Source organism: Carica papaya, chromosome 8, assembly GCF_054855325.1.
Source record: "Carica papaya isolate Zhongbai chromosome 8, ASM5485532v1, whole genome shotgun sequence".
Lineage (NCBI taxonomy): Eukaryota > Viridiplantae > Streptophyta > Magnoliopsida > Brassicales > Caricaceae > Carica > Carica papaya.
In genome coordinates, this window is record NC_142316.1 from 21,155,611 (window position 1) to 21,175,173 (window position 19,563).

At 45.6% G+C, this 19,563-nt stretch overlaps 4 non-coding genes and 24 pseudogenes across 4 annotated transcripts; all 28 read left to right on the forward strand.

Annotated features, from left to right (window-relative positions):
- Window positions 1-381: 381 nt before the first annotated feature.
- On the forward strand, window positions 382-500 carry LOC148251404 (5S ribosomal RNA; annotated as a pseudogene).
- A 560-nt stretch (window positions 501-1,060) lies between these two features.
- Window positions 1,061-1,179, forward strand: LOC148251405 (5S ribosomal RNA; annotated as a pseudogene).
- A 235-nt stretch (window positions 1,180-1,414) lies between these two features.
- On the forward strand, window positions 1,415-1,533 carry LOC148251406 (5S ribosomal RNA; annotated as a pseudogene).
- A 559-nt stretch (window positions 1,534-2,092) lies between these two features.
- Window positions 2,093-2,212, forward strand: LOC148251407 (5S ribosomal RNA; annotated as a pseudogene).
- A 206-nt stretch (window positions 2,213-2,418) lies between these two features.
- On the forward strand, window positions 2,419-2,537 carry LOC148251408 (5S ribosomal RNA; annotated as a pseudogene).
- Window positions 2,538-2,741: 204 nt separating this feature from the next.
- On the forward strand, window positions 2,742-2,860 carry LOC148251409 (5S ribosomal RNA; annotated as a pseudogene).
- A 560-nt stretch (window positions 2,861-3,420) lies between these two features.
- Window positions 3,421-3,539, forward strand: LOC148251410 (5S ribosomal RNA; annotated as a pseudogene).
- Window positions 3,540-4,341: 802 nt separating this feature from the next.
- On the forward strand, window positions 4,342-4,460 carry LOC148251411 (5S ribosomal RNA; annotated as a pseudogene).
- A 510-nt stretch (window positions 4,461-4,970) lies between these two features.
- On the forward strand, window positions 4,971-5,089 carry LOC148251412 (5S ribosomal RNA; annotated as a pseudogene).
- A 530-nt stretch (window positions 5,090-5,619) lies between these two features.
- LOC148251413 (5S ribosomal RNA) lies at window positions 5,620-5,738 on the forward strand (annotated as a pseudogene).
- Window positions 5,739-7,299: 1,561 nt separating this feature from the next.
- On the forward strand, window positions 7,300-7,418 carry LOC148251414 (5S ribosomal RNA; annotated as a pseudogene).
- An 882-nt stretch (window positions 7,419-8,300) lies between these two features.
- LOC148251415 (5S ribosomal RNA) lies at window positions 8,301-8,420 on the forward strand (annotated as a pseudogene).
- Window positions 8,421-8,979: 559 nt separating this feature from the next.
- On the forward strand, window positions 8,980-9,098 carry LOC148251416 (5S ribosomal RNA; annotated as a pseudogene).
- Window positions 9,099-10,781: 1,683 nt separating this feature from the next.
- On the forward strand, window positions 10,782-10,900 carry LOC148251417 (5S ribosomal RNA; annotated as a pseudogene).
- A 561-nt stretch (window positions 10,901-11,461) lies between these two features.
- On the forward strand, window positions 11,462-11,580 carry LOC148251418 (5S ribosomal RNA; annotated as a pseudogene).
- A 529-nt stretch (window positions 11,581-12,109) lies between these two features.
- LOC148251419 (5S ribosomal RNA) lies at window positions 12,110-12,228 on the forward strand. Its single transcript, XR_015815228.1, has one exon. It is a non-coding gene; the product is annotated as a 5S ribosomal RNA (ribosomal RNA).
- Window positions 12,229-12,755: 527 nt separating this feature from the next.
- LOC148251420 (5S ribosomal RNA) lies at window positions 12,756-12,874 on the forward strand. The gene has a single exon (XR_015815841.1). It is a non-coding gene; the product is annotated as a 5S ribosomal RNA (ribosomal RNA).
- Window positions 12,875-13,080: 206 nt separating this feature from the next.
- LOC148251421 (5S ribosomal RNA) lies at window positions 13,081-13,199 on the forward strand (annotated as a pseudogene).
- Window positions 13,200-13,727: 528 nt separating this feature from the next.
- On the forward strand, window positions 13,728-13,846 carry LOC148251422 (5S ribosomal RNA). The gene has a single exon (XR_015815559.1). It is a non-coding gene; the product is annotated as a 5S ribosomal RNA (ribosomal RNA).
- Window positions 13,847-14,409: 563 nt separating this feature from the next.
- Window positions 14,410-14,528, forward strand: LOC148251423 (5S ribosomal RNA). Its single transcript, XR_015815169.1, has one exon. It is a non-coding gene; the product is annotated as a 5S ribosomal RNA (ribosomal RNA).
- A 524-nt stretch (window positions 14,529-15,052) lies between these two features.
- On the forward strand, window positions 15,053-15,171 carry LOC148251424 (5S ribosomal RNA; annotated as a pseudogene).
- A 561-nt stretch (window positions 15,172-15,732) lies between these two features.
- Window positions 15,733-15,846, forward strand: LOC148251425 (5S ribosomal RNA; annotated as a pseudogene).
- Window positions 15,847-16,050: 204 nt separating this feature from the next.
- On the forward strand, window positions 16,051-16,169 carry LOC148251426 (5S ribosomal RNA; annotated as a pseudogene).
- Window positions 16,170-16,729: 560 nt separating this feature from the next.
- LOC148251427 (5S ribosomal RNA) lies at window positions 16,730-16,848 on the forward strand (annotated as a pseudogene).
- Window positions 16,849-17,209: 361 nt separating this feature from the next.
- LOC148251428 (5S ribosomal RNA) lies at window positions 17,210-17,328 on the forward strand (annotated as a pseudogene).
- Window positions 17,329-17,708: 380 nt separating this feature from the next.
- LOC148251429 (5S ribosomal RNA) lies at window positions 17,709-17,827 on the forward strand (annotated as a pseudogene).
- Window positions 17,828-18,392: 565 nt separating this feature from the next.
- On the forward strand, window positions 18,393-18,511 carry LOC148251430 (5S ribosomal RNA; annotated as a pseudogene).
- An 877-nt stretch (window positions 18,512-19,388) lies between these two features.
- LOC148251431 (5S ribosomal RNA) lies at window positions 19,389-19,507 on the forward strand (annotated as a pseudogene).
- The last annotated feature ends 56 nt before the right edge of the window (window positions 19,508-19,563 follow it).

Consider the following 19,563-nt stretch of genomic DNA (forward strand, 5'->3'; position numbering starts at 1 on the left):
TATGTATTTGCAATGCAGAATGAAACATGAGCGATCAAACCAGCACTAATGCAAGGGATTCTATCAGAACTCCGTAAGTTAAGGGTGCTTGGGCGAGAGTAGTACTAGGATGGGTGACCTCCTGCGAAGTCCTTATATTTCACCCATTTTCTTGGGAAGTCCTCGTGTTGCACCCATTTTTTTGCAAAAGATTCTTTCAACATTACGCGCGACTTAAATTATGGTCCGTAGGTTTATTCGCAAATATGAGTCACGTCGCCGTGGCATTAAACTTGATATTTGAACGAGAACGAGAGGTGCAGTGCGCACGCACAAGGAAACAAATGATGGGAGGGGGAAGAAAGGAGAAGGAGTGTATGTATTTGCAGCGCGAAATTAAATAGGTGTGATCATACCAGCACTAAAGCACCGGATCCCATAAGAACTCCGTTGTTAAGTGTGCTTGTGCGAGAGAAGTACTCGGATGGGTGACCTCCTGCGAAGTCCTCATGTTGCACCCATTTTTTTTCGGATGGATCGTTCGACGTTACGCGCGAATGAAATTATGAACCGCTGGTTCATTCACAAAGGTGAGTCACGGTGCCGGGGAATTTTACTTGATATTAGAATGAGAAGGAGAGATGCAGAGTGCACGCACAAGGAAACAAATGACGGGAGGGGGGATGGAAGGAGAAAGAGTGTATGTATTTGCAGTGCAGAATGAAACATGAGCTATCATACCACCACTAATGCAACGGATTCTATCAGAACTCCGCAATTAAGGGTGTTTGGGCGAGAGTAGTACTAGGATGGGTGACCTCCTGCGAAGTCCTTATATTTCACCCATTTTCTTCGAAAGTCCTCGTGTTACACCCACTTTTTTGCAGATGATTCTTTCGACGTTACGCGCGACTGGAATTATGGTCCGCATGTTTATTCACAAATGTGAGTCACGGCGCCGTGGCATTTTACTTGATATTTGAACGAGAACGGGAGGTGCAGTGCACACGCACAAGGAAACAAATGACGGGAGGGGGAAGAAAGGAGAAGGAGTGTATGTATTTGCAGCGCGAAATTAAACAGGTGCGATCATACCAGCACTAATGCACCGGATCCCATCAGAACTCCACAGTTAAGGGTGCTTGGGCGAGAGTAGTACTAGGATGGGTGATCTCCTGCGAAGTCCTTATATTTCATCCATTTTCTTGGGAAGTCCTCGTGTTGCACCCATTTTTTTGCAAATGATTTTTTCGATGTTATGCGCGACTTGATTTATGGTCCGCAGGTTTATTCGCAAATGTGAGTCACGGCGCCGTGACATTTTACTTGATATTAGAACGAGAACGGGAGGTGCAGTGCGCACGCACAAGGAAACAAATGATGGGAGGGGGAAGAAAGGAGAATGAGTGTATGTATTTGCAGCGCGAAATTAAACGGGTGCGATCATATTAGCACTAATGCACCGTATCCCATCAGAACTCCGCAGTTAAGTGTGCTTTGGCGAGAGTAGTACTCAGATGGATGACCTCCTGGAAAGTCCTCGTGTTACACCCATTTTTTTTCGGATTGATCGTTCTACGTTACGCGCGAATGGAATTATGAACCGCTGGTTCATTTGCAAAGGTGAGTCACGGTACCGGGGTATTTTACTTAATATTAGAACAAGAAAAAGAGATGCAGGGTGCACGCAAAAGGAAACAAATGACAGGAGGGGGATGGAAGGAGAAAGAGTGTATGTATTTGCAGCGCAGAATGAAACATGAGCGATCATTCCAGCACTAATGCAACGGATTTTATCAGCACTCCGCAATTAAGGGTTCTTGGGCGAGAGTAGTACTAGGATGGGTGACCTCCTACGAAGTCCTTTTATTTTACCCATTTTACTGGGAAGTCCTCGTGTTGCACCCGTTTTTTTGCAGATAATTCTTTCGACGTTATGCGCCACTTAAATTATGGTCCGCAGGTTTATTCACAAATGTAAGTCACGGCGTCGTGGTATTTTACTTGATATTAGAACGAGAACGGGAGGTGCAGTGCGCACGCATAAGGAAACAAATGACGGGAGGGGGAAGAAAGGAGAAGGAGTGTATGTATTTGCACTGCGAAATTAAACAGGTGCGATCATACCAGCCCTAATGCACCAGATCCCTTAAGAAACTCCGCAGTTAAGTGTGCTTGGGCGAGAGTAGTACTCTGATGGGAGACCTCTTGGGAAGTCCTCGTGTCGCACCAATTTTTTTTCAGACGGGTAGTTCGACGTTACGCGTGACCGGAGCTATGGTCCGCTTGTTTATACACAAATGTGAGTCAAGAAGCAGGTGCATTTTAATCGATATTAGAACGAGAATGAGAGGTGTAGGGTAAACGCACAAGGAAACAAATGATGGGAGGGGTGAGTGAAGGAGATAGAGTGTATGTATTTTCAACGCGAAATGAAACAGGTGCGATCATACCAGCACAAATGCACCGGATCCCATCAGCACTCCGCAGTTAAGTGTGCTTTGGCGAAAGTAGTACAAGGAAGGGTTACCTCCTGGGAAGTTTTCGTGTTGCACCCATTTTTTTTTAGATGGGCCGTTCGACGTTACGCGCGACTGGAACTATGGTCCACTGGTTTATACATAAATGTGAGTCAAGACGCAGGGGCATTTTAATTGATATTTGAACGAGAAGGAGTGGTAAAGTGTGAACGAACTCCGAAACAAATGATGGGAGGGGGAAGAAAGGAGAAGGAGTAATGTATTAGCAATGCGAAATTAAACTGGTGCGATTATACCAGCACTAATGCTCCGGATCCCATCAGAACTCCGCACTTAAGTGTGCTTGGGCTAGAGTAGTACTCGGATGGGTGACCTCCTGTGATGTCCTCGTGTTGTGCCCGTATTTTTTCGGAGGGGTCGTTCGACGTTACGTGCGAATGAAATTATGAACCGCTAGTTCACTCGCAAAGGTGAGTCATGGTGCCGAGGCATTTTACTTAATATTAGAACGAGAAGGAGAGATGTAGAGTGCAAGCACAAGGAAACAAATGACGGGAGGGGGGATGGAAGGAGAAAGAGTGTATGTATTTGCAGCGCAGAATGCAACATGAGCGATCATAACAGCACTAATGCAACAAATTCTATCAGAACTCCGCAGTTAAGGGTGCTTGGGCTAGAGTAGTACTAGGATGGGTGACCTCTTGCAAAGTCCTTATATTTCAACTATTTTCTTGGGAAGTCCTCGTGTTGCACCCATTTTTTTGCAGATGATTCTTTCAACGTTACGCACGACTTGATTTATGGTCTGCAGGTTTATTCGTAAATGTGAGTCACGGCACCGTGGGATTTTACTTGATATTTGAACGAGAACGGGAGGTGCAGTGCGCACGCACAAGGAAACAAATGACGGGAGGGGGAAGAAAGGAAATGGAGTGTATGTATTTGCAGCGCGAAATTAAACAGGTGCGATCATTCCAGCACTAAAGCACCGGATCCCATTAGAACTCCGCAGTTAAGTGTGCTTAGGCGACAGTAGTACTCGGATGCGTGACCTTTTGGGAAGTCCTCGTGTTGCACCCATTTTTTTTCGGATGGGTCGTTCGACGTTACGCGCGAATAGAATTATGAACCGCTTGTTCATTCGCAAAGGTGAGTCACGGTGCCGGGGCATTTTACTTGATTTTAGAACGAGAAGGAGAGGTGAAATGTGAACGCACCAGAACTAATGTAACGGATTCTATCAGAACTCTGCAAGTTAAGGGTGCTTGGGCGAGAGTAGTACTAGGATTGGTGACCTCCTGCGAAGTCCTTATATTTCATCCATTTTCTTGGAAAGTTCTCGTGTTGCACCTATTTTTTTACAGATGATTCTTTCGACGTTGCGCGTGACTTGAATTATGGTCCGCAGGTTTATTTGTAAATGTGAGTCACGGCGCCGTGAGATTTTACTTGATATTTGAACGAGAACGGGAGGTGCAGTGCGCACGCACAAGGAAACAAATGACGGGAGGGGGAAGAAAGGAGAAGGAGTGTATGTATTTGCAATGCGAAACTAAACAGCTGCGATCATTCCAGCACTAAAGCACAGGATCCCATTAGAACTCTGCAGTTAATTGTGCTTTGACGAGAGTAGTACTCGGATGCGTGACCTCTTGGAAAGTCCTCGTGTTGCACCCCTTTTTTTTCGGATGGGTCGTTCGACGTTACGCGCGAATAGAATTATGGTCTACTGGTTTATACGCAAATGTGAGTCACGGTGCTGGGGCCTTTTACTTGATTTTAGAACGAGAAGGAGAGGTGAAGTGTGAACGCACCAGTAAACAAAAGACGGGAGGGGGAAGAAATGAGAAGGAGTGTATGTATTCGCAACGTGAAATGAAACAGGTGTAATCATACTAGCACTAATGCACCGGATCCCATCAAAACTCCGCAGTTAAGTGTGCTTCATCGAGAGTAGTACTCGGATGGGTGACCTCCTGGGAAGTTCTCGTGTTGCACCCATTTTTTTTCAAATGGGTCGTTCGACGTTACGCGCGAATGGAATTATGAACTGCTGGTTCATTCGCAAAAGTGAGTCAAGGTTCCGGGGCATTTTATTTGATATTAGACCGAGAATGAGAGATGCAGAGTGCACGCATAAACAAATGACAGGAGGGAGTATGGAAGGAGAAAGAGTGTATGTATTTGCAGGGCAGAATGAAACGTGAGCGATCATACCAGCACTAATGCAACAGATTTTATCAAAACTCTGCAAGTTAAGGGTGCTTGGGCGAGAGTAGTACTAGGATGGGTGACTTCCTGCGAAGTCCTTATATTTCACCCATTTTCTTGGGAATGGGCGACTTGAATTATGGTCTGCAAGTTAATTTACAAATGTGAATCACGGCGCCGTGGCATTTTACTTGATATTTGAACGAGAACGGGAGGTGCAGTGTGCACGCACAAGGAAACAAATGACGAGAGGGGAAAGGAAGGAGAAGGAGTGAATGTATTTGCAGCGCGAAATTAATCAGGTGCGATCATACCAGCACTAATGCACCGGATCCCATCAGAACTCCGGAGTTAAGTGCTCTTGGGAGAGAGTAGTACTCGGATGCGTGACCTCCTGGGAAGTCCTCCTGTTGCACGCATTTTTTTTCGAATGGGTCGTTCGATGTTACGCTCGAATGGAATTATGAACCGCTGGTTCATTCGCAAAGATGAGTTACGGTGCCGGGACATTTTACTTGATATTAGAACGAGAATGAGAGATGTAGAGTGCACGCACAAGGAAACAAATGACGGGAGGGGGATGGAAGGAGAAAGAGTGTATGTATTTGCAGCGCAGAATGAAACATGAGCGATCATACAAGAACTAATGCAACGGATTCTATTAGAACTCCGCAAGATAAGGGTGCTTGGGCGAGAGTAGTACTAGGATGGGTGACCTCCTGCGAAGTCCTTATATTTCACCCATTTTTTTGCAGATGATTCTTTCAACGTTACGCGCGACTTGAATCATAGTCCGCAGGTTTATTCGCAAATGTGAGTAAAGACACAGGGGCATTTTAATTGATATTAGAACGAGAAAGAGATGTGAAGTGTGAACGCACCAGGAAACAAATGATAGGAGGGGGAAGAAAGGAGAATGAGTGAATGTATTTGCAGCGTGACATTAATCAGGTGCGATCATACCAGCATTAATGCACCGGATCCCATCAGAACTCCGCAGTTAAGTATGCTTGGGCGAGAGTAGTATTCGGATGGGTGACCTCTTGGGAAGTCCTTGTGTTGTACCCATTTTTTTTTGGATGGGTCGTTCGACGTTGCCCATGAATCTAATTATGAAACGATGGTTCATTCGCAAAGGTGAGTCACGGTGCCGGGGCATTTTACTTGATATTAGAACGAGAAGGAGAGGAGCAGTGTGAACGCACAAGGAAACAAATGACGGGAGGGGGGAGGGAAGGAGAAGGTGTGTATGTATTTGCAGCGCGAAATGAAACATGTGCGATCATACCAGCACTTATTCACCAGATCCTATCAGAACTCGATAGTTAAATGTGCTTTGGCGAGAGTATTACTCGGATGGGTGACCTCCTGGGAAGTCCTCGTGGTGCACCAATTTTTTTTCGGATGGGTCGTTCGACATAACGCGCGAATGGAATTATGAACCGTTGGTTCATTCGCAAAGGTGAGTCACAGTGCCGGGGCATTTTTCTTGATATTAGAACGAGAAGGAGAGATGCAGAGTGCACGCACAAGGAAACAAATGACGGGAGTGGGGATGGAAGGAGAAAGAGTGTATGTATTTGCAGTGCAGAATGAAACATGAGCGACCACACCAGCACTAATGCAACGGATTCTATCAGAACTCCGCAAGTTAAGGGTGCTTGGGCGAGAGTCTAGGATGGGTGACCTCCTGCGAAGTCCTTATATTTCGCTCATTTTCTTGGGAACTCCTTGTGTTTCACCCATTTTTTTGCAGATGATTCTTTCGACATTACGCGCGACTTGAATTATAGTCCGCAGATTTATTCGCAAATGTGAGTCACGGAGCCGTGGCATTTTACTTGATATTTGAACGAGAACGAGAGGTGTAGTGCGCACGCACAAGTAAACAAATGATGCGAGAGGGAAGAAAGGAGAAGGAATGTATCTATTTACAGCGCAAAATTAAACAGGTGCGATCATACAAGCACTAATGCACCGGATCCCATCAAAACTACGCAGTTAAGTGTGCTTGGGCGAGAGTAGTACTAGGATGGGTGACCTCCTGCTAAGTCCTTATATTTCACCCATTTTCTTGGGAAGTCCTCGTGTTGCACCCATTTTCTTGCAGATAATTCTTTCGACGTTACGCGCGACTTGAATTATGGTCCGCATGTTTATTTGCAAATGTGAGTCACTGTGCCGTGGCATTTTACTTGATATTTGAACGAGAACAGGAGGTGCAGTGCGCACGCACAAGGAAACAAATGACGGGAGGGGGGATGGAATGGGAAAAGTGTATGTATTTACAGCGCAGAATGAAACATGAGCGATCATATCAGCACTAATGCAACGGATTCTATCAGAACTCTGCAAGTTAAGGGTGCTTGGGCGAGAGTAGTACTAGGATGGGTGACCTCCTGCGAAGTCCTCATATTTCACCCATTTCTTTGCAGATGATTCTTTCAACGTTACGCGCGACTTGAATTATGGTCCGTAGGTTCATTCACAAATGTGAGTCACGGCGCCGTGGCATTTTACTTGATATTTGAACGAGAACGAGAGGTGCAGAGCGCACGCACAAGGAAACAAATAACGGGACGGGGAAGAAAGGAGAAGAAGTGTATGTATTTGCAGCGCTAAATTAATCATGTGCGATCATACCAGCACTAAAGCACCGGATCCCATAAGAACGCCGCAGTTAAGTGTGCTTGGGCGAGAGTAGTACTTGGATGGGTGATCTCCTGGGAAGTCCTCGTGTCGTACAAATTTTTTTTCAGATGGGTCGTTCGACGTTACACGTGACTGGAACTATGGTCTGCTGGTTTATACGCAAATGTGAGTCAAGACACAGGGGCATTTTAATTGATATTAGAACGAGAAGGAGAGGTGAAGTGTGAAAGCACCAGGAAACAAATGACGGGAAGGGGAAGAAAGGAGGAGTGTATTTATTTGCGGCGCAAAAAGAAACAGGTGCGATCATACCAGCACTAATTCATCGTATCCCATAAGAACTCCGCAATTAAGTGTGCTTGGACGAGAGTAGTATTCGGATGGGTGACCTCTTCGAAAGTTCTTGTGTTACACCCATTTTTTTTCGGATGGGTCGTTCGACGTTATGCGCGAATGGAATTATGAACCGCTTGTTCATTCGCAAAGGTGAGTCACAGTGCCGGGGCATTTTACTTGATATTAGAACGAGAAGGAGTGATGCAGAGTGCATGCACAAAGAAACAAATGACGGGAGGGGGGATGGAAGGAGAAATAGTGTATGTATTTGCAGCGCAGAATGAAACATGAGCGATCATACCAGCACTAATGCAACGGATTCTATCAGAACTCCGCAAGTTAAGGGTGCTTGGGCGAGAGTAGTACTAGGATGGGTGACCTCCTGCGAAGTCCTTATATTTCACCCATTTTCTTGGGAAGTCCTCGTGTTGCACCCATTTTTTTGCAGATGATTATTTCAACATTACGCGCGACTTGAATTATGGTCCGCAGGTTTATTCGCAAATGTGAGTCATGGCGCCGTGACATTTAACTTGATATTATAACGAGAATGGGAGGTGCAGTGCGCACGCACAAGGAAACAAATGACGGGAGGGGGAAGAAAGGAGAAGGAGTGTATGTATTTGCAACGCGAAATTAAATAAGTGCGATCATACCAGCCCTAATGCACCCGATCCCATAAGAAACTCCACAGTTAAGTGTGCTTGGGCGAGAGTAGTACTCGGATGGGTGACCTCCTGGGAAGTCGTCGTGTTGCGCATATTTTTTTCGGATGGGTTGTTCGACATTGTGAACGAATCGAATTACGAAACACTGGTTCATTCGAAAAGGTGAGTCACGGTGCCGGGGCATTTTACTTTATATTAGAATGAGAAGGAGAGATGCAGAGTGCACGTGCAAGGAAACAAATGACGGGAGGGGGGATGGAAGGAGAAAATGTGTATGTATTTGCAGCGCAGAATGAAACAAGAGCGATCATACCAGAACTAATGCAACGGATTCTATCAAAACTCTGCAAGTTATGGGTGCTTGGGCGAGAGTAGTACTAGGATGGGTGACCTCCTGCGAAGTCTTTATATTTCACCCATTTTCTTGGGAAGTCCTCGTGTTGCACCCATTTTTTTGCAGATGATTCTTTTGACGTTACGCGCGACTTGGATTGTGGTCCGCAGGTTTATTCGCAAATGTGAGTCACGGCGCTGTTTCATTTTACTTGATATTTGAACGAGAATGGGAGGTACAGTGTGCACGCACAAGGAAACAATGACGGGAGGGGGAATAGAGGAGAAGGAATGTATGTATTTGCAGCGCAGAATTAAACAGGTGCGATCATACATTCACTAAAGCACCGGATCCCATCAGAACTCTGCAGTTAAGCGTGCTTGGGCGAGAGTAGTACTCGGATGGGTGACCTCCTGGGAAGTCCTCGTGTTGCACCCATTTTTTTCGGATAGGTCGTTCAACGTTACGCGCCACTGGAATTATGAACCGTTGGTTCATTCGCAAAGGTGAGTCACGGTGCTGGGGCATTTTACTTGATATTAGAACGAGAATGAGAGATGCAGATTGCACACACAAGGAAATAAATAACGGGAGGGGGGATGGAAGGAGAAAGAGTGTATGTATTTGCAGCGCAGAATGAAACATGAGCGATCATACCAGCACTAATGCAACGGATTCTATCAGAACTCCGCAAGTTAAGGGTGCTTGGGCGAGAGTAGTACTAGAATGGGTGACCTCCTGCGAAGTCCTTAAATTTCACCCATTTTCTTGGGAAGTTCTCGTGTTGCACCCATTTTTTTGAAGATGATTCTTTCGACATTGCGCGCGACTTGATTATGGTCTGCAAGTTTATTCGCAAATGTGAGTCACGGCGCCGTGGCATTTTACTTGATATTTGAACGAGAACGGGAGGTGCACTGCGCACGCACAAGGAAACAAATGACGGGAGGGGGAAGAAAGGAGAAGGAGTGTATGTATTTTCAGCACGCAATTAAACAGGTGCGATCATAGTAGCACTAATGCACCGGATTACATCAGAACTCCGCAGTTAAGTTTGTTTGGGCGAGAGTAGTACTCGGATGAGTGACCTCCTAGGATGTCCTCGTGTCGCATTAATTTTTTTTCAGACTTGTTGTTCGATGTTATGCGCGACTTGAACTATGGTCCGCTGGTTTATACGCAAATGTGAGTCAAGAAGCAGAGGCATTTTAATCGATATTATAACGAGAAGAAGAGATGCAGTGTGAACGCACAAGGAAACAAATGACGGGAGGGGAGAGGGAAGTAGAAGGACTGTATGTATTTTCAGCGCGAAATGAAACAGGTGCGATCATAACAGCACAAATGCACCTGATCCAATCAGAACTCCGCAGTTAAGTGTGCTTTGACGAAAGTAGTACAAGGATGGGTTACCTCCTAGGAAGTTCTCGTGTTGCAACCATTTTTTTTCAGATGGGTCATTCGACGTTACGCGCGAATGGAATTATGAACCGCTGCTCATTCGCAAAGGTGAGTCACGGTGCCGGGGTATTTTACTTGATATTAGAATGAGAAGGAGAGATGCAGAGTGCACTACACAAGGAAACAAATGACGGGAGTGGGGATGGAAGGAGAAAGTGTGTATGTATTTGCAGAGCAGAGTGAAACATGAGCGATCATACCAGAACTAATGCAACGGATTCTATCAGAACTCCGCAAGTTAATAGTGTTTGGGCGAGAGTAGTACTAGGATGGGTGACCTCCTGCGAAGTCCTTATATTTCACCCATTTTCTTAGAAAATCGTCGTGTTGCACCCATTTTTTTGCAGATGATTCTTTCGATGTTACGCGCGACTTGATTATGGTCCGCAGGTTTATTCACAAATGTGAGTCGCGGAACCGTGGCATTTTACTTGATATTTGAACGAGAACGGGAGGCGCAGTGCACACGCACAAGGAAACAAATGACGGGAGGGGGAAGAAAGGAGAGGGAGTGTATGTATTTGCAGCGCGAAATTAAACTGGCGCGATCATACCAGCACTAATGCACCGGATCCTATCAGAACTCCGCACAAGGAAACAAATGATGGGAGGGGGGAGGGAAGGAGAAGGAGTGTATGTCTTTTCAGCACCAAATGAAACAGGTGCGATCATACCAGCACAAATGCACCAGATCTCATCAGAACTCCGCAGTTAAGTGTGCTTTGGCGAAAGTAGTACAAGGATGTGTTACCTCTTTGGAAGTTCTCGTGTTGCACCCATTTTTTTTCAGATGGGTCGTTCGACGTTACGCGCGACTGGAACTATGGTCTGGTGGTTTATACGCAAATGTGAGTCAAGACGCAGGGGCATTTTAAATGATGTTAGAATGAGAAGGAGAGGTGAAGTGTGAACGCATAAAGAAACAAATGACAGGAGAGGGGATGGAAGGAGAAAGAGTGTATGTATTTGCAGCGCAGAATTAAACATGAGCGATCATACCAGCACTAATGCAACATATTCTATCAGAACTCCGCAAGTTAAGGGTGCTTGGGCGAGAGTAGTACTAGGATGGGTGACCTCCTGCAAAGTCCTCATATTTCACCCATTTTCTTGGGAAGTCCTCGTGTTGCACCCATTTTATTGCAGATGATTCTTTCGACGTTACGCACCACTTGAATTATGGTCCGCAGGTTTATTCGCAAATGTGAGTCACTGCGTCGTGGCATTTTACTTGATATTAGAACGGGAATGGGAGGTGCAGTGCGCACGCACAAGGAAACAAATGACGGGAGGGGGAAGAAAGGAGAAGGAGTGTATGTATTTGCAGCGCAAAAGTAAATCGGTGCGATCATACCTGCACTAATGCACCGGATCCCATTAGAACTCCGCAGTTAAGTGTGCTTGGGCGAGAGTAGTACTCGGATGGGTGACCTCCTTGGAAGTCCTCATGTTGCACCCATTTTTTTTCGGATGGGTCGTTCGACGATACGCGCGAATGAAATTATGAACTGTTGGTTCATTCGCAAAGGTGAGTCACGGTTCCATGACATTTTACTTGATATTAGAACGAGAAGGAGAGATGTACAGTGCACGCACAAGGAAACAAATGACGGGAGGGGGAAGAAAGGAGAAGGAGTGTATGTATTTGCAGCGCAAAATTAAAACTATGCGATCATACCAGCACTAATTCACCGGATCCTATTAGAACTTTGCAATTAAGTGTGTTTGTGCGAAAGTAGTACTCGGATGGGTGACCTCCTGGGAAGTCCTCGTGTTGCACCAATTTTTTTACAGATGATTCTTTCGACGTTACGCGCGACTTGAATTATGGTCTGCAGGTTTATTATCAAATGTTAGTCCCGGCGCTGTGGCATTTTACTTTATATTTAAACGAGAACGGGAGTTGCAGTGCACACGCACAAGGAAACAAATGACGGGAGGGGGAAGAAAGGAGAAAGAGAGTATGTATTTGTAGTGCGAAATTAAACAGGTGCGATCATACCAGCACTAAAGCATCGGATCCCATCAGAACTCCGCAGTTAAGTGTGCTTGGGCGAGAGTAGTACTCGGATGGGTGATCTCCTGGGAAGTCCTCGTGTTGCACCCATTATTTTTCATATGGGTCGTTCGACGTTACGCGCGAATTGAATTATGAACCGCTGGTTCATTCGCAAAGGTGAGTCACGGTGCTGGGGCATTTTACTTGATATTATAACGAGATGGAGAAATGCAGAGTGCACGCACAAGGAAACAAATGACGAGAGGGGGATGGAAGGAGAAAGAGTGTATGCATTTGCAGCGCAGAATGAAACATGAGCGATCATACCAGCACTAATACAACGGATTCTTTCAGAACTCCGCAAGTTAAGGGTGCTTGGGTGAGAGTAGTACTAGGATGGGTGACTTCCTGCGAAGTCCTTACATTTCACCCATTTTTTTGCAGATGATTCTTTCGACGTTATGCGCGACTTGAATTATGGTCCGCAGGTTTATTAAAAAATGTGAGTCACGGCGCCGTGGCATTTTACTTGATATTTGAACGAAAACGGGAGGTGCAGTGCGCACGGACAAGGAAACAAATGACGGGAGGAGGAAGAAAGGAAGAGTGTATGTATTTACAGCGCGAAATTAAACAAGTGTGATCATACCAGCACTAATGCACCGGATCCCATCAGAACTCCGCAGTTAAGTGTGCTTGGGCGAGAGTAGTACTCAGATGGGTGACCTCTTGGGAAGTTCTTGTGTCGCACTATTTTTTTTTCAGAGGGGTTGTTCGAAGTTACGCGCGACTAGAGCTATGATCCGCTGGTTTATACGCAAATGTGAGTCAATAAGCTAGGGCATTTTAATCGATACTAGAACGAGAATGAGAGGTGCAGTGTGAACGCACAAGGAAACAAATGATGGGAGGGGGAAGGGAAGGAGAAGGAGTGTATATATTTTCAGCACGAAATGAAACAGGTGCGATCATACCAGCACAAATTCACTGGATCCCATAAGAACTCCGCAGTTAAGTGTACTTTGGCGAAAGTAGTACAAGGATGGGTTACCTCCTGGGAAGTTCTCGTGTTGCACCCATTTTTTTTTCAGATGGGCCGTTCGACTTTATGCGCGACTGGAGCTATGGTTCGCTGGTTTATACGCAAATGTGAGTCAAGACGCAAGGGCATTTTAATTGATATTAGAACGAGAAGGAGTTGTGAAGTGTGAACGCTCCAGGAAACAAATGACGGGGGGGGGGGGAAGAAAGGAGAAGGAGTGTATGTATTTGCAGTGTGAAATGAAACAAGTGCGATCATACCAGCACTAATGGACCAGATCTGAACTCCGCAGTTAAGTGTACTTGTGCGAGAGTAGTACTCGGATGGGTAACCTCCTGGGAAGTACTCGTGTCGCACAAATTTTTTTTCAGAAGGGTCATTTGACGTTATGTGCGACTGGAACTATGGTCCACTGGTTTATACGCAAATGTGAGTCAAGAATCAGGGGCATTTAAATTGATATTAAAACGAGAAAGAGAGGTGAAGTGTGAACGCACCAGGAAACAAAAGACGGGAGGGGGAAGAAAGGAGAAGGAGTGTATGTATTTGCAATGCGAAATGAAACAGGTGCAATCATACCAGCACTAATGCACCGGATCCCATCAGAACTCCGCAGTTAAGTGTGCTTGGGCGAGAGTAGTACTCGGATGGTTGACTTCCTGGGAAGTCCTCGTGTTGCACCCATTTTTTTTCGGATAGGTCGTTCGACGTTACGCGCGAATTGAATTATGAACCGCTGGTTCATTCGCAAAGGTGAGTCACGGTGCCGGGGTATTTTATTTGATATTAGAACGAGAAGGAGAGATGTAGAGTGCACGCACAAGGAAACAAATGACGGGAGGGGGGATGAAAGGAGAAAGAGTGTATATATTTGCAGCGCAGAATGAAACATGAGGGATCATACAAGCACTAATGCAACGGATTCTATCAGAACTACACAGTTAAGGGTGCTTGGGTGAGAGAAGTACTAGGATGGGTGACCTCCTACGAAGTCCTTATATTTCACCTATTTTATTGGTAAGTCCTCGTGTTGCACCTATTTTTTTTGCATAAATGATTCTTTCGACGTTACGCGCGACTTGAATTATGGTCCGCCGGTTTATTCGCAAATGTGAGTCACTTTGCCATGACATTTTACTTGATATTTGAACGAGAATGGGAGGTGCAGTGTGCACGCAGAAGCAAACAAATGACGGGAGGGGGAAGAAAGGAGAAGGACTGTATGTATTTGCAACGCAAAATTAAATAGGTGCGATCATACTAACACTAATGCACCGGATCCCATCAGAACTCCGCAGTTAAGTGTGCTTGGGCGAGAGTAGTACTTGGATGGGTGACCTCCTGGGAAGTCCTCGTGTTGCACCCATTTTTTTCGGATAGGTCTTTCAATGTTATGCGCAACTGGAACTATGGTCCGCTGGTTATACGCAAATGTGAGTCAAGACGCAGGGGCATTTTAATTTATATTAGAACGAGAAGGAGAGGTGAAGTGTGAACTCAACAGGAAACAAATGACGGGAGGGGGAAGAAAGGAGAAGGAGTGTATGTATTTGCAGCGTGAAATTAAACTGGTGCGTACCAGCACTAATGCACCGGATCCCATCAGAACTCTGCAGTTAAGTGTACTTTGGCGAAAGTAGTACAAGGATGGGTTACCTCCTGGGAATTTCTCGTGTTGCATCCATTTTTTTTTCAGATGGGTCATTCGATGTTACGTGCGACTGGAACTATAGTCCACTAGTTTATACGCAAATATGAGTCGAGATGCAGGGGCATTTTAATTGATATTAGAACGAGAAGGAGAGGTGAAGTGAGAACGCACCAGGAAAAAAATGAATGGAGGGAGAAGAAATGAGAAGGAGTGTATGTATTTCCAGCGCGAAATGAAACAGTTGTGATCATAGCAGCACTAATACACCAGATCTCATCAGAACTCCGCAGCTAAGTGTGCTTGAGCGATAGTAGTACTCGGATGGGTGACCTCTTGGGAAGTCCTCGTGTTGTACCCATTCTTTTTCGAATGGGTCGTTCGACGTTACGCGTGAATGGAATTATGAACCGCTGGTTCATTCGCAAAGGTGTGCCTCGGTGCCGGGACATTTTGCTTGATATTAGAACGAGAAGGAGAGATGCAAAGTGCACGCACATGGAAACAAATGACGGGAGGGGGGATGGAATGAGAAAGAGTGTATGTATTTGCAGCGCAGAATTAAACAGGAGTGATCATACCAGCACTAATGCAACGTATTTTAATAGAACTCCGCAAGTTAAGGATGCTTGGGCGAGAGTAGTACTAGGATGGGTGACCTCCTGCGAAGTCCTTATATTTCACCCATTTTCTTGGGAAGTTCTCGTGTTCCACCATTTTTTTTTCAGATGGGTCGTTCGACGTTACGCGCGACTGGAACTATGGTCCGCTGCTTTATACGCAAATGTGAGTCACGGCGCCGTGGCATTTTACTTAATATTTGAGCGAGAATAAGAGGTGCAGTGCGCACACACAAAGAAACAAATGACGGGAGCGGGAAGAAAGGAAAAGGAGTGTATGTATTTGCAGCGCGAAATGAAACAGGTGCGATCATACTAGCACTAATGCACCGAATCTGAACTCTGCAATTAAGTGTGCTTGGGCGAGAGTAGTACTCGGATGGGTGACCTCCTGAGAAGTCCTCGTGTTGCACCCATTTTTTTCGGATAGGTCGTTCAACGTTACGCGCGACTGGAACTATGGTCCGTTGGTTTATACGCAAATGTGAGTCAAGACGCAGGGGTATTTTAATTTATATTAGAACGAGAAGGAGAGGTGAAGTGTGAACGCAACAGGAAACAAATGACGGGAGGGGGAAGAAAGGAGAAGGAGTGTATGTATTTGCAGCGCGAAATGAAACAGGAGTGATCATACTAGCACTAATGCACCGCTTCCCATCAGAACTCCGCAGTTAAGTGTGCTTGGGCGAGAGTAGTACTTGGATGGGTGATCTCCTGGGAAGTCCTCGTGTTGCACCCATTTTTTTTCTGATGGATCGTTCAACGTTACGCGCGAATGGAATTATGAACAGCTGGTTCATTCGCAAAGGTGAGTCACGGTGCCGGGACATTTTACTTGATATTAGAAGGAGAAGGAGAGATGCAGAGTGCACGCACAAGGAACCAAATGACGGGAGGGGGGATGGAAGGAGAAAGAGTGTATGTATTTGCAGCGCAGAATGAAACATGAGCGATCATACCAGCACTAATGCGACGGATTCTATCAGAACTCCGCGGTTAAGGGTGTTTGGGCGAGAGTAGTACTAGGATGGGTGACCTCCTGCGAAGTCCTTATATTTCACCCATTTTCTTGGGAAGTCCTCGTGTTGCACCCATTTTTTTGCAATTGATTCTTTCGACGTTACGTGCAACTTGATATATGGTCCGCAGGTTTATTCACAAATGTGAGTCATGGCACCGTAGTATTTTACTTGAAATTAGAACGAGAACGGGAGGTGCAGTGCGCACGCACAAGGAAACAAATGACGGGAGGGGGAAGAAAGGAGAAGGAGTGTATGTATTTGCAGCGTGAAATTAAACTTGTGCGATCATGCCAGCACTAATGCACCAGATCCCATCAGAACTCTGCAGTTAAGTGTGCTTTGGCGAAATTAGTACAAGGATGGGTTACCTCCTGGGAAGTTCTCGTGTTGCATCCATTTTTTTTTCAGATGGGTCGTTCGATGTTACGCGCAACTGAATCTATGGTCCAATGGTTTATACGTAAATGTGAGTCAAGATGCAGGGGCATTTTAATTGATATTAGAACGAGATGGAGAGGCGAAGTGTGAACGCACCAGGAAACAAATGACGGGAGGGGGAAGAAAGGAGAAGGAGTGTATGTATTTAAGCGATCATACCAGCGCTAATGTAATGGATTCTATCAGAACTCTGCTAGTTAAGGGTTCTTGGGCGAGAGTAGTACTACAATGGGTGACCTCCTGCGAAGTCCTTACATTTCACCCATTTTCTTAGGAAGAAAAGAGAAGGAGTGTATGTATTTGCAGCGCACAATTAAACAGGTGCAATCATACCAGCACTAATGCACCAGATCCTATCAGAACTCCGTAGTTAAGTGTGCTTTGGCGAAAGTAGTACAAGGATGTGTTACCTCCTGGGAAGTCCTCGTGTTGCACCTATATTTTTTCGGATGGGTCGTTCGACGTTATGCGTGAATGGAATTATGAACCGCTGGTTCATTCGAAAAGGTGAGTCATGGTGCCGGGGCATTTTACTTGATATTAAAACGAGAATGAGAGATGCAGAGTACACGAACAAGGAAACAAATGACGGGAGGGGGAATGGAAGGAGAAAGAGTGTATGTATTTGCAGCGGAGAATGAAACATGAGCGATCATACCAGCACTAATGCAACAGATTCAATTAGAACTCTGCAAGTTAAGAGTGCTTGGGCGAGAGTAGTACTACGATGGGTGACCTCCTGCGAAGTCCTTATATTTCACCCATTTTCTTGGGAAGAAATGAGAAGGAGTGTATGTATTTGCAGCGCGCAATTAAACAGGTGCGATCATACCAGCACTAATGCCCTAGATCCCATCAGAACTCTGCATTTAAGTGTGCTTGGGCGAGAGTAGTACTCAGATGGGTGACTTCTTAGGAAGTCCTCGTGTTGCACCCATTTTTTTCCGGATGGGTTGTTCGACGTTAAGCGCGAATGGAATTATGAACCGCTGGTTCATTCGGAAAGGTGAGTCACGGTGCCGGGGCATGTTATTTGATATTTGAACGAGAAGGAGAGATGCAGAGTGGACGCACAAGGAAACAAATGAAGGGAGGAGGGATGGAAGGAGAAAGAGTGTATGTATTTGCAGCGCAAAATGAAACATGAGCGATCATACCAGCACTAACGCAACATATTCTATCTGAACTCCTCAAGTTAAGGGTGCTTGGGCGAGAGTAGTACTAGGATGGGTGACCTCCTGCGAAGTCCTTATATTTCACCCATTTTCTTGGGAAGTCCTCGTGTTACACCCAATTTTTTACAGATGATTCTTTCGACGTTACACGCGACTTGAATTGTGGTCCGCAGGTTTATTCGCAAATGTGAGTCACGACGCCGTGGCATTTTACTTGATATTTGAACGAGAACGGGAGGTGCAGTGCGCACGGAAAAGGAAAAAAATGACGGGGGCGGGGGGTAAGAAAGGAGAAAGAGTGTATGTATTTGCAGCGGAAAATTAAATTGATGCGATTATACCAGCACTAAAGCACCTGATCCCATCAGAACTCCGCAGTTAAGTGTGTTTGAGCGAGAGTAGAACACAGATGGGTGACCTCCTGGGAAGTCCTCGTGTTGCACCAATTATTTTTCAGACGGGTCGTTTGACGTTACGTGCGACTGGAGCTATGGTCCGCTGGTTTATACGCAAATGTGAGTCAAGAAGAAGGGGCATTTTAATTGATATTAGAACGAGAAGGAGAGGTGTAGTGTGAACGCACAAGGAAACAAATGATGGGAGGGGGGAGGGAAGAAGGAGTGTATGTATTTTCAGCACGAAATGAAACAAGTGCGATCACACCAGCACAAATGCACTAGTTCCCATCAGAACTCCGCAGTTAATTGTGCTTTGGCGAAAGTAGTACAAGGATGGGTTACCTCCTGGAAAGTTCTCTTGTTGCACCCATTTTTTTTTCAGATGGGTCGTTCGATGTTACCCGCGACTGGAACTATGGTCCACTGATTTATACACAAATGTGAGTCAAGACGCAGGGGCATTTTAATTAATATTAGAACGAGAAGGAGAGGTGAAGTGTGAACGCACCAGGAAACAAATGATGGGAGGGGGAAGAAAAGAAAAGGAGTGTATGTATTTGCAGCGCGAAATTAAATAGGTGCGATCATACCAGCACTAATGCACCGGATCTGAACTCCGCAGTTAAGTGTGTTTGGGTGAGAGTGGTACTCGGATTGGTGACCTCCTGCGAAGTCCTTATATTTCACCTATTTTCTTGGGAAGTCCTCATGTTGCACCCATTTTTTTGCAGATGATTCTTTCAACGTTACACGCGACTTGAATTATGGTCCGCAGGTTTATACGCAAATGTGAGTCACGGCGCCGTGGCATTTAACTTGATATTTGAACGAGAACGGGAGGTGCAGTGCGCACGCACAAGCAAACAAATGATGGGAGGGGGAAGAAAGGAGAAAGAGTGTATGTATTTGCAGCGCGAAATTAAACTGGTGCAATCATACCAGCACTAATGCACCGAATCCCATTAGAACTCCGCAGTTAAGTGTGCTTGGGCGAGAGTAGTACTCGGATGGGTGACCTCCTGGAAAGTCGTCGTGTGGAACTAATTTTTTTCACTCAGGTCGTTCGACGTTACGCACGACTGGAGCAATGGTCTCCTAGT